We start from the raw sequence: 6,485 nt of genomic DNA on the forward strand, positions 1-6,485 counted from the left end.
GAAGATTAGACTAAAGGATGAGTTTTCACAGTAGAAGATGATCATCAGTGGAGTCCCACGGGGATTAAAGTCCATGGTGTTCAATGTGTTCAGAAATTATCTGGAAGTGGAACAGTGAAGGTTTCTGGTAAAAACTAGATTAATTAGGATAATATTTACTACAAAAACTTAAAGATCTCATGGCACTGAGAAAGCCTTATGATAAAGCAGAAGATAAATTTCAGCCCTGACAACTATGATCTGGATATCCACGAAAAGCAATGCTAACTTCACACACAGAGTGATAGGCTCTGAACTAGTTTACACAATTTAGGAAACACATCTTGATGTTATAATAGCTAGTTCTATGAACATATCACCTCATTGCTCAAGAGTAGTCAAAAAAAGAAAATCAAAATTTCAGAATTCTTAGGAAAGAAAAGTATGACATCACCACTGTATAAATTCATGGAGCATCTGCTTCTGCAATACCAAGTACACTCACCTGAAAAAAAAAAAAAAAAAAAAAAGAAACTGTAACAGGAAAAAGAAAAGATACATGGCAGAATGACAAACATGGTAAGTACAAAACTGCTTCCATGTGAGAAACAAAGTTAGCATGCAGAAGTTGAATAGGAAGTGATCACTTGCCATTTGACTTTCCCAATTGTACTGTTCAGGCCAGATGCCAGAAAGGGGAGGTGGACATCATACAAGAGCTCTGTCGCACGCCTTTTTGTTCAGCTGCTGAAGCCTTCATATTCTGTCAGACAAGAACGTCAAGGGATGTGTGAGAATTGTGACAGCTGGGTTTCATACAGAATCCCAGCATATCTTCAGGAAAAAAATATAAGAGGAAAAAGGAGGAACAACAACGGCTGTACTTGCAGTATTTTTTGTGCCATTACTTCTAAATCATCAATCATTAGAGGTCTCCACTTCCCAGCCCATCTGCCCCCACCCCCTACAATTTCAGATTTAAAATAAATTAAAAACCACTTAGGCAGCATTTACTAATATCTGACTATGGCGATCTAGCCATGTTGCTTGCCAGCCTCTATGGTGATGCATTTTAACACAGCTCCTCTCACATTTTTACATTTCTCTCATTTTTCAAACTCCTTTGAGCATTGTGGGTTCAGGTTGTTAACTCAGCTCCTTCAAGGACAGCTCTACTTTTCATTCAGTTGTGCAGTGGCTAGTACCAATTGGTCCCATACCTGATATCAGCCTTGAACTACTAATGAGTTATTAATAATATGCAAGCAATCATTTTAATTGCAACCGGGTGTCTAGAATTTAGGACCCGTACAAAGAGTTCCTTCTATCTAAAATATTATTGTCCCATTGTACATTTTGGAGTTTAGTTCTCATTAAAAGTAATAGAGGGAAATAGTCTGTAGCAAACTGAATGTGTTTGTTTTCACAGTTCACCTCCTGCTCCTCTGCACTAAAACACACGCTCACTCAGTGACAAGACCACAGCTGTTGCCATCTTTTACTTACCTGCTGAGTGCAATATTTAGCTTGAGGGACACTGAAGTTTTCTGTTTGTTAGTTATCAGGTCAATAACTCTCACCCTATCACTTCAGTTTCCATTCTGTTGATAAAACCTGTCAGCCTTCCTTGAGTGGTTCCTGGCCCTCAGAAGAAATCACATTAAATTGGCACAACCAACTAAATCTGTAAGGGATGTGCTCCTGACTTACCAAAGGGAAAGGGGGAGGGCTTGGATTTCTCTCCCTCTTCCTCCTTGCACGGTTCTAATGTCCAAGTGCTTACAGCTCTGTTGAAATCTTCCCTAGGGATTCAGCAGTTCAAGTCAGCTCGGGTCTTTGAGTATGGCCCAGAGGAGATGTCTGTGAAGACAAAATTGATATGTTTAAGTGCAAGAGACAATAATCATTTCTTCAAGTAGAAGCTAAAAATACCCAGAAGAAAGTGGAATTCATAATGGAGATTTTAAAGATCTGTGACATACCAGAGTCTGCACAAGGGTTTTAATGAGAGAGAAGCCAATTTAATTGGTCAGTGCAAGCAGATGCTTTACTGGGTGAGTGGGCTACAACGTCTCACATTCCCGTTTAATGCCAGGAGCATCACCGCTGTGCTCAACATGGCTGCGACAAGCCCATGTCAGAGGAGCGCACTGTCAGAATCGGGAAGAACCTTTATAATCAACATCTCCGGGTTGTCAGATCACAGAGCCGAGCTGCAAAGAGAAAGCACTAAAAAGAGGCCGCAAAAGCTGACAAAGGAATGCTTCTAAAGGTAATTGCATGACTGACCATCTCCTGTTGTCGTTTGTTTCATTGAAGCTAAAACAGCCCGTTAAATTTTAAAGTCTGTTAATGCTGCATTAACAGGGAGTTGCCGAGTACCAGGATTAAAATCTGCAGGCCTCCCCTGTGAAAACCCTTCTGGAGTGTATGTCACCATTCATAGGAAACCCAGAAATAACTTCCGTGGACCGTTCAATTATAGGCAATCACCACACAGCGCTCCCTCTACTTGTGGCATGGCTCATCAATCAGGTTTTCTGTCACCATGTCTCTTCTCATAGCAGTCACCAGAAGGCTCTGAGTTCCCTCCGAATTCATGTGACATTTACTGTCAGGGGCTGTCAACACCAAGAGATTTTTCCCAGGGCCTCAGAGTTCATCACAAAGCAACAAGATATATCCTCAAAACCTGCTCCAAGTTCCGGCTCTGGATTACAATGACTGACTGAGGGGCTTTGCAGCAGTCCGGGAAGAGTAAAGTGGCAGCATGAGCTGCAGCTTATGCCCAAATACCTTCTTTTTTCTTATTCTGTTAGAAAAATACAACTGTATTAAGAGAGGTTTTCAGCCTATGACTAATTAAGACTTCCTCAAAAATGCCCCTTGTAAACTTTTAAGGGAAAAATGAGATTTTTTTGCTCTGAAATTTAGCCTTCCCATCTTTAGCATTGATCTTGCATTCTATGTCTGTTTAACAATACAGTGACCCAGAGAAAAAATGTATAAAACTTAATAAATTGCAGTTGGCAGTATTGACAGACTGTGTACATGCACATTTGGTTTTGTATGAACACATTATAAGAAATCTAATAAAGTAAAACAAACACATTTTCTTTGTCTGTGAGCTGTGAAACTAGATCATCTGTAATTACAATGTTTCAAGCACACTTGGTCAAAGTCCTGTGGTGGGTTTTCTTAGCCATAAATTTCTGGCTTTAGAAAAACCTACTGTGTATCAAAGCTTACATGTTCCACTAAAGTTACTTTGCTCAAGACTGAAAAAGAAAAATGCAGGTGAAAACATGTTTCTAGAATACCACTATGAGACAAGAAGAAACAGCTCCAGCACCCAAGGAATTAAGTTCCAGTGGCAAATGTGTCTCAGAGAAATAATCAAGAACTTGGAGATATGTTGATTTTGTCTGGACTTCAAGGGGGGCTGGAATTAATGAGTGGTTAAACCAGTGAAAAAAAGAGTGCTTTCAAATTGTAAGGTTTTGGAAAGACTTCAGAATGTATATAACCTCCTGGAACTTCAATATTTGTTTTTAACTTGCTTTCTACAACCAGTCTGGTTTGCTCTTTTCACCAAAATAAATATATTTTTCTTAAGGAGCACAGCATTTATTTCCCTGAGGAGCAAAGTATTTATCTTTCTAAAATTGTTGTGTGATAACAAACACAGTTTTCTCAGCCCCTTCTTGTACACGCTGTGTGCTAGCCCACTGATCACCATCATCTGAGCCCAACAATCCAAGCAATTTTCCACCCAATTTATAGTCCATTTACCCAATCACCTCACCAGTTTGGTAAGATGATACTATGAGAGACCATGTCAAAGGCCTTGCTAAAGTCAAGGCAAACACCACCCACTTCTCTCTCCTTGTTCCCTGAGCCAGTCTCATCACAGAAAGCAATCTGGTTGGTTCAGCATGATTGCCCTTCTCAAATCCATGCTGGCTGTTCCCAATCACCTTCCTGTCCTTCACATGCTTCAAGTTTCCAGAAGAAGGTGTACCATCATCTTCCAGAGACCCAGGCTAAATAGAGTGTGTCAGAGTTGCCCAGTCCTTCTTCTTATCCTTCTTGAACAAGCATATGATGTTTGCCCTTTTTCAGTCACCAGAACTCTCTCCTGATTACTGTGGCCTTTCAAAGTGGCCTTGCAATAACATTGGCCGCTTCCCCGAGCACCCTTGGATGCATAGAACAGAATCCCACCATCAACAGTCAGAAGAGACATAGCAAGACACTCCACACCGGCAGCATTTCCTCATGGCTTATCACCTCTTTCTTCTCAATATCCTCTCCACCCTCTGGCTGCAAGGAATGCAAACTAGCTGAGCTGGAAAGACACAAGCAGTAGCCCTCACACAGAACGCTCTGTCCTGCCTGCACAGCCTGAGTCATTTCTCTCTACAACATTTACTCCTTCAGCCATGTTACTCCACGACAGCCTACGTCTCTGCTCTTTGCTATCTCAGCTTTGTCTTGCTCTAATCAGTCCCCTTCCTCATCACTCAGAATCCCCCCCTCATCTCATCTTCATTCAGCTATTTTCCTTCTCCAGAGTAAAAGACACAAAAGCACAGCAACTCGCAATGGACACTGTTCAACTCCTGTGGCATCCCCACGATATGAATCAAAACAGATTAGCTCTGCAATAGACTTGCCAGTTGCAAAAAAGACAGTATCACACACCAAATGGCTGGGGACTTGAAAGCAAAACAGGACTAACAGCATTAAAAGTACAGTCATTAGCTGAGAAGATCTTGGATGAACCAAAACCAACAAATGCAGTTTAAGTTTTTGGAGCATTAATTACTCATACCAACTTCATGAGTGAGAAAATTAAGGTAAGATTATACAGTGAAGATGCTGGTATTTCTATTTTGCATGTAATTTTCATCCCCAAACAAACTGTAGTAGCTTAGCAAATACCAGTCTACTAACGTGAGACAATTACAGACACATTTACTAAAACAGACAACTAAATGACTTTGTAATTAAGGTATTAAGCCAAATCTGGGGTGAAAAGGATAAAGGATTTGTGTCCCATGAGACAATAAAAAAAAAAAAAAAAAAAAAAAAAAAAGCAGCAGCTAAGGAAAACCAAAAGAAATTTCGTAGTTTAAAGCTAGCGTTTAGGCTGATGAAAGGGAGCGATTACATATCTCCTAGAAAGCCACACTTGAAACTAAACTTGCAGCCAGCCAAGCATAAAACACAGATATACTGAACAAGAACTACAAGTTCATAACTGGAATTACCAGTAAGGAGAACACTATATTCTGGAAAGAGAAACAAACTGCCAGATTGACCAAGAATTTCTGTGCCTATGGAACAAAGAAATAAACAAGGCAGTACACTGTTGAGCTGGAACGAATGCAGGGGTGGCAATATTCATACTTCTGAGGGAAACCACTAATGTAAGGAGAACATAAAGCGTATTTTTCTCTCACACTGGCTTGCCACACTCTCGGTTGGGAACTCTGCCATCTCCTGTTGCAACACCGTTGAAATAAACACACAGACACACAGCAGATGGAAGCCAAGGCAGGCCTCTGTGAGCACCGTCAGTCACAGATCAGGCTGACTGCTGACAAAAGGTGAATGCAGGTTCATACACGGCCCAAACCGCAACCACATCTTAATGCATTTTTTTAACACATTTCCATTCACAAATATTTTGCATTTATACATATTTCCCAGATATAATTAATCACATCACTGATTACAGGCAGATTAACTGAGTTCCTGATCACACCTGAAATTACTTTCTTGTTCTAAGAAAAGTATTTTGCAGTGCGCAGTTTCTCCCCAGTTCGACTGCAGCATGCCCAAAGGCCCATCTACCCTGCAGGCACGCTGGCGCAGGCCAAGGCACCCTTTATTGGGTTTATTAGGCAATCTCAGGCTTGCTCCCCACTACTAACTTGGGCCCTACAGGCCAAGTCCTCACCCCCGGGACTCATCGACCCCTCACACAAACCGCGGCCCTGCAGCACACCCGGCCGGCCCCCCGTGCTCTCTGAGGGAGATTCATCTCCCCGAGCTACAGGGGATCCTCAGGGATCCTCCCCCGGCCACCCAGACCTACAAGTGACTCCGCGGGCCGTCACGGAACAGCCCTGGCACTACACGGGACCCCGACCCACAAGGGGACCCCGGGGCCTACACGGGCCCCTCCAGGCCTGGGCCTGCCCCAGCCCCACGGCGCGGCCCAGGTCCGGCGCCCGCCGCGCCGTTCCCGCGCTCTGCCGGAGGGCGGGCCGCCCGCCGCTCTAGCTCCTCTCTGTGGTATGGCGGCGCTCTAGCCCTGCCCGCCTGCTGGGCTCGGGTCGCTTGAAACCGCTCCTCGGCGCTTTGCCCGGACGAGCTCCGTTCTCCCCGCAGCCCGGTGCGGGGGCCGCCGCCGCCGTCCCGCGGGAGGCCCGCCGGGACCAGCCGACCCCTTCAGCCGCTCCGTCCTCTCTATGGTCCAGGCCGCCGTCGCTCGGCAA

At 43.8% G+C, this 6,485-nt stretch overlaps 1 long non-coding RNA gene across 1 annotated transcript; it reads right to left on the reverse strand.

Annotated features, from left to right (window-relative positions):
• Positions 1-630: 630 nt before the first annotated feature.
• LOC129784967 (uncharacterized) lies at positions 631-4,922 on the reverse strand. The gene is made up of 3 exons (XR_008748297.1): positions 1,962-4,922; positions 1,690-1,839; positions 631-742 (listed from the first exon to the last, which is right to left on the reverse strand). It is a non-coding gene; the product is annotated as an uncharacterized LOC129784967 (long non-coding RNA).
• Positions 4,923-6,485: the final 1,563 nt, after the last annotated feature.

This window comes from Falco peregrinus, chromosome 8 (assembly GCF_023634155.1).
Source record: "Falco peregrinus isolate bFalPer1 chromosome 8, bFalPer1.pri, whole genome shotgun sequence".
In the NCBI taxonomy this organism is placed as follows: Eukaryota; Metazoa; Chordata; class Aves; order Falconiformes; family Falconidae; genus Falco; species Falco peregrinus.